The sequence below is a fragment of the Bombina bombina genome, chromosome 3, assembly GCF_027579735.1.
Source record: "Bombina bombina isolate aBomBom1 chromosome 3, aBomBom1.pri, whole genome shotgun sequence".
Taxonomy (NCBI): domain Eukaryota; kingdom Metazoa; phylum Chordata; class Amphibia; order Anura; family Bombinatoridae; genus Bombina; species Bombina bombina.
Window position 1 is genome coordinate 82804655 of NC_069501.1, and position 13529 is coordinate 82818183.

The window sequence follows — 13529 nt, forward strand, 5'->3', positions numbered from 1 at the left end:
AGAAGCCAATGTCACAAAGTCACCCCCTTGCGCGGCGTCTGACCGCTGGCTTGTCTGAACTCTTAGCACACCAGCTTTTACCATACAAGCTGGTGGAGTCTGAGGCGTTCAAAAAATTTGTAGCTATTGGGACACCGCAGTGGAAGGTACCAGGCCGAAATTTCTTTGCACAAAAGGCAATCCCCAACCTGTACTCGATTGTGCGAAAGGAAGTAATGGCATGTCTGGCACACAGTGTTGGGGCAAGGGTCCATATGACCACTGATAGCTGGTCTGCAAATCATGGTCAGGGCAGGTAAATCACCTACACTGCGCATTGGGTAAATCTGCTGGCGGCTGCCAAGCATGGAATGTGTGGCTCTGCAGAGGAGTTGGTGACACCGCCACGACTTGCAGGCAGGCCTGCTGCCACCTCCTCTACTCCTCCTACTCCATCCTCTTCCATAACCTCCTCGGCTGAGTCCTCTTCTGCTGCTGCGTCTTGCTCCACATCAACGGCACCCCCCCAGCTCCCCAGGTACTATTCCACATCCCGGATACGGCAGTGTCATGCCGTCTTGGGGTTGACTTGCCTGAAAGCAGAAAGTCACACCGGACCAGCACTCCTGTCCGCCCTGAATGCACAGGTGGATCAGTGGCTGACTCCGCACCAACTGGAGATCGGCAAAGTGGTTTCTGACAGCGGAAGAAATTTGGTGGCGGCATTGAAATTGGGTAAGTTGACACATGTGCCGTGCATGGCATATGTGTGTAATCTGATCGTACAATGCTTTGTGCATAAGTACCCAGGCTTACAGGATGTCCTGAAGCAGGCCAGGAAGGTGTGTGGCCATTTCCGGCATTCCTACACGGCCATGGCGCACTTTTCAGATATCCAGCGGCGAAACAAAATGCCAGTGAGGCGCTTGATTTGCGCAGCCCGACACGTTGGAATTCAACACTAATGTTCGACCGCCTGCTCCAACAAGAAAAAGCCGTTAACGAGTATTTGTATGACCGGGATGCTAGGACAGCCTCTGCGGAGCTGGAGATTTTTTTGCCACGTTACTGGATGCTCATGCACAATGCCTGTAGGCTCATGCGTCCTTTTGAGGAGGTGACAAACCTAGTCAGTCGCACCGAAGGCACCATCAGCGACATCATATTATTTGTTTTCTTCCTGGAGCGTGCCCTGCGAAGAGTGCTGGATCAGGCCGTAGATGAGCATGAAGAGGAAGAGTTGTGGTCACCATCACCCCCAGAAACAGCCTTATCAGCATCGCTTGCTGGACCTGCGGCAAAGCTGGAAGAGGATTGTGAGGAAGAGGAGTCAGAGGAGGAATGTGGCTTTGAGGAGGAGGAGGAAGACCAACCACAACAGGCATCCCAGGGTGCTCGTTGTCACCTATCTGGTACCCGTGGTGTTGTACGTGGCTGGGGGAAAGAAGATACCTTCAGTGAGATCACTGAGGACGAGGAACGGGACATGAGTAGCTCGGCATCCAACCTTGTGCAAATGGGGTCTTTCATGCTGTCGTGCCTGTTGAGGGACCCTCGTAAAAAAAGCTGAAGGAGAACGACCTGTACTGGCTGTCCACGCTACTTGACCCCCGGTATAAGCATAAAGTGCCTGAAATGTTACCGAATTACCACAAGTCGGAAAGGATGCAGCAGTTCCAAAATAAATTAAAAAGTATGCTTTACACAGCGTATAAGGGTGATGTCACAGCACAACGGGAATCTAACAGGGGAAGAGGTGAAACTAATCCTCCGACTCCCACGACCATGCCGGCAAGGACAGGACGCTTTACAGACATGTTGTTGATTGAGGACATGCAGAGCTTTTTAAGTCCTATGCATCGCCACAGCCCTTCGGGGTCCACCCTCAGAGAACGACTCGACAGGTAGCAGACTACTTCGCCTTAACTGCAGATCTCGACACTCTGAGGAACGATGAACCCCTTGACTACTGGGTGTGTAGGCTTGACCTGTGGCCTGAGCTATCCCAATTTGTGATAGAACTTCTGGCCTGCCCCGCTTCAAGTGTCCTGTCAGAAAGGACCTTCAATGCAGCAGGAGGTATTGTCACTGAGAAGAGAAGTCGCCTAGGTCAAAAAAGTCTAGATTACCTCACCTTTATTAAGATGAATGAGGGATGGATCCCGAAGGGACTGACATTGGGCGATACATTTGAGTAAAAAAGGCCTGATGAGATGAGCTGCTTTGGGCTAAAAATGGTCCACATGCTGCTGTATTTTATCTTCGAATGCCGGATGACTTGCGTGACTTATCTGCTACCAACTAGGGTTCAAGCCGCAATGTTTTCGGGCACTTTCTGCCTGGGAAACAAACATCAATTTTTCTGGCCGCTGCTACAGCAGCGGCTGCAACAATACTTAATTTTTCAGGCATGTGTACATGCCAAATTTTTCTGGCCTCTGGTGCTGCACTGTGGCTTCAAAAATCAAAACCAAAAAAAAAGACACGTAACAGATTAAACTGATCGGAATAGTACTACTTAACACACCACTCCTATCTGGTGGCACATTAGATTGCACGCGCAGTGCCCCAAATTTGAAGTAGGAGGACCGACCAAGCATCTTTTTCCATCTCCCGGTTCCTAAAATCCATGCCATATACACGTCCCCTGACGCCGCAACTGCCTCTGGGAACCTTACCATGGGTCCCAGTCCGCACGCCTTGAAATTATCTGTCTGGGAAATTATCTATCTATCAAATCTATCTATTTATCTATCAAAAATAAATCTATCTATCTATCTATCGTATCTATCAAATGTATCTATTGCATCCATTGATCTATCTATCTAATCTATGTATCTATCTATCAAATCTATCTATCTCGTGGCCGGACTGTTTTGTGACAGCCACTTGTGTTTCGGCCAAATGTCCGTCAGCCAAATATCTGTCGGCTATAAGTCCGGCCACGATTGCTCGCGCAGTGCCCCAAATTTGAAGTAGGAGGACCGACCAAGCATCTTTTTCCATCTCCCGGTTCCTAAAATCCATGCCATATACAAGTCCCCTGATAGGGGGCGTAACAGGGATTAAACTGATCAGAATAGTATTACTTAAAAGACCACTCCTATCTGGTGGCACAGTAGATTGCACGCGCAGTGCCCCAAATTTGAAGTAGGAGGACCGCCCAAGCATCTTTTTCCATCTTCCGGTTCCTAAAATCCATGCCATATACACGTCCCCTGGCTCCGCAACTGCCTCTGGGAACCTTACCATGGGTCTCAGACCGCACTTCTTGTAATTCTCTGTCTGGGAAATTATCTATCTATCAAATCTATCTATTTATCTAACAAATCTATCTATCGTATCTATCAAATGTATCTATTGCATCTATTGATCTATCTATTTAATCTATGTATCTATCTATCTATCAAATCTATCTATCTCGTGGCCGGACTGTTTTGTGACAGCCACTTGTTTTTCGGCCAAATGTCCGTCGGCCAAATGTCCCTCTGCCAAATGTCCGTCGGCTAAAAGTCCGGCTACGATTGCACACGCAGTGCCCCAAATTTAAAGTAGGAGGACCGACCAAGCATCTTTTTCCATCTCCCGGTTCCTAAAATCCATGCTATATAGACGTCCCCTGATAGGGGACGTAACAGGGATTAAACTGATCAGAATAGTAATACTTAACACACCACTCCTATCTGGTGGCACAGTAGATTGCACGCGCAGAGCCCCAAATTTCAAGTAGGAGGACCGACCAAGCATCTTTTTCCATCTCCCGGTTCCTAAAATCCATGCCATATACACGTCCCCTGACGCTGCAACTGCCTCTGGGAACCTTACCATGGGTCCCAAACTGCACGTTTTGTAATTCTCTGTCTGTGAAATTATCTATCTATCTATCTATCTATCAAATCTATCTATTTATCTATCAAATCTATCTATCTATCTATCATCTATAGTATCTATCAAATGTATATTGCATCTATTGATCTATCTATCTAATCTATGTATCTATCTATCTATCTATCTATCTATCTATCTATCTATCTATCAAATCTATCTATCTCGTGGCCGGACTGTTTTGTGACAGCCACTTGGGTTTCGGCCAAATGTCCGTCAGCCAAATGTCCGTCCGCCAAATGTCCGTCGGCTAAAAGTCCGGCCACGATTGCACGCGCAGTGCCCCAAATTTGAAGTAGGATGACCGACCAAGCATCTTTTTCCATCTCCCGGTTCCTAAAATCCATGCCATATACACGTCCCCTGATAGGGGGCGTAACAGGGATTAAACTGATCAGAATAGTACTACTTAACACACCACTCATATCTGGTGGCACAGTAGATTGCACGCGCAGTGCCCCAAATTTGAAGTAGGAGGACCGACCAAGCATCTTTTTCCATCTCCCGGTTCCTAAAATCCATGCCATATACACGTCCCCTGATAGGGGACGTAACAGGGATTAAACTGATCAGAATAGTACTACTTAACACACCACTCATATCTGGTGGCACAGTAGATTGCACGCGCAGTGCCCCAAATTTCAAGTAGGAGGACCGACCAAGCATCTTTTTCCATCTCCCGGTTCCTAAAATCCATGCCATATACACGTCCCCTGATAGGGGGCGTAACAGGGATTAAACTGATCAGAATAGTACTACTTAATACACCACTCCTATCTGGTGGCACAGTAGATTGCACGCGCAGTGCCCCAAATTTGAAGTAGGAGAACCGACCAAGCATCTTTTTCCATCTCCCGGTTCCTAAAATCCATGCCATATACACGTCCCCTGATAGGGGACGTAACAGGGATTAAATTGATCAGAATAGTACTACTTAACACACCACTCATATCTGGTGGCATAGTAGATTGCACACGCAGTGCCCCAAATTTGAAGTAGGAGGACCGACCAAGCATCTTTTTCCATCTCCCGGTTCCCAAAATCCATTCCATATACACATCCCCTGGTGCCGCAACTGCCTCTGGGAACCTTACCATGGGTCCCAGACCACAAGTCTTGTAATTCTCTGTCTGGGAAATTATATATCTATCAAATCTATCTATTTATCTATCAAATCTCTCTATCTATGTAACGTATCTATCAAATGTATATTGCATCTATTGATCTATCTATCTAATCTATGTATCTATCTATCTATCTATCTATCTATCAAATCTATCTATCTCGTGGCCGGACTGTTTTGTGACAGCCAATTGTGTTTCGGCCAAATGTCCGTCTGCCAAATGTCCGTCGGCTAAAAGTCTGGCCACGATTGCACGTGCAGTGCCCCAAATTTGAAGTAGGAGGACCGACCAAGCATCTTTTTCCATCTCCCGGTTCCTAAAATCCATGCCATATACACGTCCCCTGATAGGTGGCGTAACAGGGATTAAACTGATCAAAATAGTACTACTTAACACACCACTCATATCTGGTGGCACAGTAGATTGCATGCGCAGTGCCCCAAATTTGAAGTAGGAGGACCGACCAAGCATCTTTTTCCATCTCCCGGTTCCTAAAATCCATGCCATATACACGTCCCCTGATAGGGGGTGTAACAGGGATTAAACTGATCAGAATAGTACTACTTAACACACCACTCCTATCTGGTGGCACAGTAAATTGCACGTGCAGTGCCCCAAATTTCAAGTAGGAGGACCGACCAAGCATCTATTTCCATCTCCCGGTTCCTAAAATCCATGCCATATACATGTCCCCTGATAGGGGACGTAACAGGGATTAAACTGATCAGAATAGTACTACTTAACACACCACTCATATCTGGTAGCACAGTAGATTGCACGCGCAGTGCCCCAAATTTGAAGTAGGAGGACCTACCAAGCATCTTTTTCCATCTCCCGGTTCCAAAAATCCATGCCATATTCACGTCCCCTGGCGCCGCAACTGCCTCTGGGAACCTTACCATGGGTCCCAGACCGCACGTCTTGTAATTCTCTGTCTGGGAAATTATATATCTATCAAATCTATCTATTTATCTATCAAATCTATCTATCTATCTATCTATCGTATCTATCAAATGTATATTGCATCTATTGATCTATCTATCTAATCTATGTATCTATCTATCTATCTATCTATCAAATCTATCTATCTCGTGGCCGGACTGTTTTGTGACAGCCACTTGTGTTTCGGCCAAATGTCTGTCGGCCAAATGTCCGTCTGCCAAATGTCCGTCGGCTAAAAGTCCAGCCACGATTGCACGCGCAGTGCCCCAAATTTGAAGTAGGAGGACCGACCAAGCATCTTTTTCCATCTCCCGGTTCCTAAAATCCATGCCATATACACGTCCCCTGATAGGGGGCGTAACAGGGATTAAACTCATCAGAATAGTACTACTTAACACACCACTCATATCTGGTGGCACAGTAGACTGAACGCGCAGTGTCCCAAATTTGAAGTAGGAGTACCGACCAAGCATCTTTTTCCATCTCCTGGTTCCTAAAATCCATGCCATATACACGTCCCCTGATAGGGGGCGTAACAGGGATTAAACTGATCAGAATACTACTACTTAACACACCACTCCTATCTGGTGGCACAATAGATTGCATGCGCAGTGCCCCAAATTTGAAGTAGGAGGACAGACCAAGCATCTTTTTCCATCTCCCGGTTCCTAAAATCCATGCAATATACACGTCCCCTGATAGGGGACGTAACAGGGATTAAACTGATCAGAATAGTACTACTTAACACACCACTCATATTTGGTGGCACAGTAGATTGCAAGCGCAGTGCCCCAAATTTGAAGTAGGAGGACCGACCAAGCATCTTTTTCCATCTCCCGGTTCCTAAAATCCATGCCATATACACGTCCCCTGATAGGGGGCGTAACAGGGATTAAACTGATCAGAATAGTACTACTTAACACACCACTCATATCTGGTGGCACAGTAGATTGCACGCCCAGTGCCCCAAATTTGAAATAGGAGGACCGACCAAGCATCTTTTTCCATCTCCCGGTTCCTAAAATCCATGCCATATACACGTCCCCTGATAGGGGACGTAACAGGGATTAAACTGATCAGAATAGTACTACTTAACACACCACTCATATCTGGTGGCACAGTAGATTGCACGCGCAGTGCCCCATATTTCAAGTAGGAGGACCGACCAAGCATCTTTTTCCATCTCCCGGTTCCTAAAATCCATGCCATATACACGTCCCCTGATAGGGGGCGTAACAGGGATTAAACTGATCAGAATAGTACTACTTAATACACCACTCCTATCTGGTGGCACAGTAGATTGCACGCGCAGTGCCCCAAATTTGAAGTAGGAGAACCGACCAAGCATCTTTTTCCATCTCCCGGTTCCTAAAATCCATGCCATATACACGTCCCCTGATAGGGGACGTAACAGGGATTAAATTGATCAGAATAGTACTACTTAACACACCACTCATATCTGGTGGCACAGTAGATTGCACACGCAGTGCCCCAAATTTGAAGTAGGAGGACCGATCAAGCATCTTTTTCCATCTGCCGGTTCCCAAAATCCATGCCATATACACATCCCCTGGCGCTGCAACTGCCTCTGGGAACCTTACCATGGGTCCCAGACCACAAGTCTTGTAATTCTCTGTCTGGGAAATTATATATCTATCAAATCTATCTATTTATCTATCAAATCTCTCTATCTATCTATCTATCTATCGTATCTATCAAATGTATATTGCATCTATTGATCAATCTATCTAATCTATGTATCTATCTATCTATCAAATCTATCTATCTCGTGGCCGGACTGTTTTGTGACAGCCAATTGTGTTTCCGCCAAATGTCCATCGGCCAAATGTCCGTCTGCCAAATGTCCGTCGGCTAAAAGTCTGGCCACGATTGCACGTGCAGTGCCCCAAATTTGAAGTAGGAGGACCGACCAAGCATCTTTTTCCATCTCCCGGTTCCTAAAATCCATGCCATATACACGTCCCCTGATAGGGGGCGTAACAGGGATTAAACTGATCAAAATAGTACTACTTAACACACCACTCATATCTGGTGGCACAGTAGATTGCATGCGCAGTGCCCCAAAATTGAAGTAGGAGGACCGACCAAGCATCTTTTTCCATCTCCCGGTTCCTAAAATCCATGCCATATACACGTCCCCTGATAGGGGGCGTAACAGGGATTAAACTGATCAGAATAGTACTACTTAACACACCACTCTTATCTGGTGGCACAGTAAATTGCACGTGCAGTGCCCCAAATTTCAAGTAGGAGGACCGACGAAGCATCTATTTCCATCTCCCGGTTCCTAAAATCCATGCCATATACATGGCCCCTGATAGGGGACGTAACAGGGATTAAACTGATCAAAATAGTACTACTTAACACACCACTCATATCTGGTGGCACAGTAGATTGCACGCACAGTGCCCCAAATTTGAAGTAGGAGGACCGACCAAGCATCTTTTTCCATCTCCCGGTTCCAAAAATCCATGCCATATACACGTCCCCTGGCGCCGCAACTGCCTCTGGGAACCTTACCATGGGTCCCAGACCACAAGTCTTGTAATTCTCTGTCTGGGAAATTATATATCTATCAAATCTATCTATTTATCTATCAAATCTATCTATCTATCTATCTATCTATTGTATCTATCAAATGTATATTGCATCTATTGATCTATCTATCTAATCTATGTATCTATCTATCAAATCTATCTATCTCCTGGCCGGACTGTTTTGTGACAGCCACTTGTGTTTCGGCCAAATGTCTGTCGGCCAAATGTCCGTCTACCAAATGTCCGTCGGCTAAAAGTCCAGCCACGATTGCACGCGCAGTGCCCCAAATTTGAAGTAGGAGGACCGACCAAGCATCTTTTTCCATCTCCCGGTTCCTAAAATCCATGCCATATACACGTCCCCTGATAGGGGGCGTAACAGGGATTAAACTGATCAGAATAGTAGTACTTAACACACCACTCTTATCTGGTGGCACAGTAAATTGCACGTGCAGTGCCCCAAATTTCAAGTAGGAGGACCGACCAAGCATCTATTTCCATCTCCCGGTTCCTAAAATCCATGCCATATACATGGCCCCTGATAGGGGACGTAACAGGGATTAAACTGATCAAAATAGTACTACTTAACACACCACTCATATCTGGTGGCACAGTAGATTGCACGCACAGTGCCCCAAATTTGAAGTAGGAGGACCGACCAAGCATCTTTTTCCATCTCCCGGTTCCAAAAATCCATGCCATATACACGTCCCCTGGCGCCGCAACTGCCTCTGGGAACCTTACCATGGGTCCCAGACCACAAGTCTTGTAATTCTCTGTCTGGGAAATTATATATCTATCAAATCTATCTATTTATCTATCAAATCTATCTATCTATCTATCTATCTATTGTATCTATCAAATGTATATTGCATCTATTGATCTATCTATCTAATCTATGTATCTATCTATCAAATCTATCTATCTCCTGGCCGGACTGTTTTGTGACAGCCACTTGTGTTTCGGCCAAATGTCTGTCGGCCAAATGTCCGTCTACCAAATGTCCGTCGGCTAAAAGTCCAGCCACGATTGCACGCGCAGTGCCCCAAATTTGAAGTAGGAGGACCGACCAAGCATCTTTTTCCATCTCCCGGTTCCTAAAATCCATGCCATATACACGTCCCCTGATAGGGGGCGTAACAGGGATTAAACTCATCAGAATAGTACTCCTTAACACACCACTCCTATCTGGTGGCACAATAGATTGCACGCGCAGTGCCCCAAATTTCAAGTAGGAGGACCGACCAAGCATCTTTTTCCATTTCCCGGTTCCTAAAATCCATGCAATATACACGTCCCCTGATAGGGGACGTAACAGGGATTAAACTGATCAGAATAGTAATACTTAACACACCACTCATATCTGGTGGCACAGTAGATTGCACGCGCAGTGCCCCAAATTTGAAGTAGGAGGACCGACCAAGCATCTTTTTCCATCTCCCGGTTCCTAAAATCCATGCCATGTACACGTCCCCTGATAGGGGGCGTAACAGGGATTAAACTGATCAGAATAGTACTACTTAACACACCACTCCTATCTGGTGGCACAGTAGATTGCACGCGCAGTGCCCCAAATTTCAAGTAGGAGGACCGACCAAGCATCTTTTTCCATCTCCCGGTTCCTAAAATCCATGCCATATACACGTCCCCTGATAGGGGACGTAACAGGGATTAAAATGATCAGAATAGTACTACTTAACACACCACTCCTATCTGGTGGCACAGTAGATTGCACGCGCAGTGCCCCAAATTTCAAGTAGGAGGACCGACCAAGCATCTTTTTCCATCTCCCGGTTCCTAAAAATTCATGCCATATACACGTCCCCTGGCGCCGCAACTGCCTCTGGGAACCTTACCATGGGTCACAGACCGCACGTCTTGTAATTCTCTGTCTGGGAAATTATCTATCGATCAAATCTATCTATTTATCAAGTCTATCTATCTATCTATCGTATCTATCAAATGTATCTATTGCATCTATTGATCTATCTATCTAATCTATGTATCTATCTATCTATCAAATCCATCTATCTCGTGGCCGGACTGTTATCTGACAGCCACTTGTGTTTCGCCAAATGTCCGTCGGCTAAAAGTCTGGCCACGATCGCACGCGCAGTGCCCCAAATTTGAAGTAGGAGGACTGACCAAGCATCTTTTTCCATCTCCTGGTTCCTAAAATCCATGCCATATACACGTCCCCTGATAGGGGACGTAACAGGGATTAAACTGATAAGAATAGTACTACTTAACACACCTTATAATAATGCAGAGAGAGGCAACGCAGAGAGAGGAGTCTGAAGAAGAGGAGTCAGAGGAGGAAGGTGGCTTTGAGGAGGTGGAAGACCAAAAACAGCAGGCATCCCAGGGGGCTTGTTGTCGTGGCTGGGTGGAGGAAGAGACCTTCAATGACATCAGTGAGGACAAGGAGCGGGACATGGCTTGCTTGGTATCCAACCTTGTGCAAATGGGGAGTTTGCGGTTGTGCAAATGGACTGTTTGCGTTAAACGTGGAGTTTGGTCTGTCACTGTGAAGTGGGAGTAACCCTTACACTACCTGATCGATACAACATCATACCTGATGTTTTAAAGCACGTTATTCCAAACAATTTAGGAATGTTAGGTGATTTATGCCCTTTATGGATTAAAACCAGACTCTGCATCAACTATGTAATTTTACGTGGGAGTTTTGCCATGGATCCCCCTCCGGCATGCCACAGTCCAGGTGTTAGTAATCTTGAAACAACTTTTCCATCACTATTGTGGCCAGAAAGAGTCCCTGTGGGTTTTAAAATTCGTCTGCCTATTGAAGTCAATGGCGGTTCGCCCAGTTCGCCCGTTCGCGAACATTTGCAGACGGAAAATTTTAAGTTCGCGACATCACTAGCAATGGGTAGCTTAGTTTTTTTTTAGACTTAGGTTTTTTATTTTGGGGGGTTGGTTGGGTTGTGGGTTTTATTGTTGGGGGGACTTTGTATTTTTTTACAGGTAAAATAGCTAATTTTTTTAAAGCAATGCCCTACAAAAGGCCCTTTTAAGGGCTATTGGTAGTTTATTGTATGCTAGAGAGTGTTTTCATTTTAGAGAGCTTTTTATTTATATAGGGCTATTAGATTAGGTGTAATTGTTTTTATTTTTGATCATTTTGTTTATTTTTTGTAATCTTAGTGTTTATTTTTCATGATTTTAGTGTTTATTATTTTTGGTAAACTTAGATTTTTAAAATTGTTCATAGGATTTGGGTTTTTTAGTTGTAATTTCGATTTTTAAATTTTTATCGTAGTGTTAGTTTTTCTTAATTTGTAATTTAGCTTTTTTAATTGGTAGTATATTTTATTTTATTAGAATAGTTATGTTAGGTTAATTTATAGCTTAATGTTAGGTTTATTTTTATTTCACAGGTAAGTTTTTATTTATTTAAATAGAGTTATATTGTAATTTTAGTTTAAAGTTAGGGGTGTTAATTTTAGGGGTTAATAGTTTAATTTAGTGTTTTGCGATGTGGGGGCCAGTGGTTTAGGGGTTAATAGGTTTATTTAGTGGCAGAGATGTGGGAGGCCGGAGGTTTTGAGGTTAATAACTTTATTTAGTGGCGATGATGTCAGGAAGCAGCAGAATAGTAGTTAATAGCTTTACTATAGTGGCGGCGATGTTGGTGTGCGTGGGAATAGGGGTTAATAAGTTTATTATAGTGGTGGCGATGTCAGAGAGCGGAGGAAAAGGGGTTAATAACTTTATTATAGTGGCAGCGATGTCGAGTAGAGGTGGAATAGGGGTTAATAACTTATTAGCGGCGGCGATGTCGAGAGCAGCAGATTAGGGGTTAGGGGTTAATAACTTTATTTAGGTGGCATCAATTTTGGGGCGGCAGATTAGGGGTGTTTAGACTTGGGGTTTATGTTAGGGTGTTAGGTTTAAATGTATATTTTTTTTCCCCATAGACAACAATGGGGTTGCGTTACGGGCCATTCCGCACTTCAGGTGTTAGTTTTTTTTTTCTAACACTCTCTCCCCATTGATGTCTGAGGGCGAAAGCGTGCACGAGCACGTCAAATCAGCCCTTGGCTTTTGAGCAGTATGGAGCTTAATGCCACCATATCGCACGCACAAGGAGGCTTTTCAGAAACTCGTAATGGCAGCGCTATGGAGGGCGAAATAACGCAAATTTTGTAGTGTTCGTTTCGCACCCTGTTTAGTGCAAAATTCATAATCTAGGTGTTTATTTGTTACTTGAAAATTGTTGTGTGGGGCAGTATTAGAAAAAGTAGTAGTAACATAATATGAGAAAATCATTATTTTAAATTGTTCCAGCAGCATATAAATGTAAACACGTTTTAATAAATTGTAGCTTATGCTGTATAAAAATAGATATACCTGTAGATAACTTCTTATAAAGTGTGCACAAATACTGAGAGTTTGCTTTATACCACCCATCCTGACTGACTTGCTTATTATTCAGCCAGAGTGGGGTGACTGTACAATAATTTAAAGTTTATTTGAAATATTACAGAGAATGAATTGTTTTTACATAATTAAAAAAACTTAAATTATATATGTTTTGCTGACACATAATTTTTGTTGCCAGTATATATATAAAAAAAATCAACATGGCTTGGCCTTCAAAAAATAATAGGGGGAATCTGTTTTTAAAGGGACACTGAACCCAAATTTTTTCTTTCGTCATTCAGATAGAGCATGCAATTTTAAGCAACTTTCTAATTTACTCCTATTATCAATTTTTCTTCATTATCTTGGTATCTTTATTTGAAATGCAAGAATGTAAGTTTATATGCCGGCCCATTTTTGGTGATCTTGCTGATCTTGCTGATTGGTGGATACATTCATCCACCAATAAAAAAGTGCTGTCCAGAGTACTAAAACAAAAAAAGCTTAGATGCCTTCTTTTTCAAATAAAGATAGCAAGAGAACGTGATGTGGATTGTTTTACCATGTTTTCTATTTTAAGAAAACAGAAATATCTTTGTAAAAATGAAAGTTTATATGACAGATACAGGTTGAAAATAGCACATAATTTTTCTAAGTC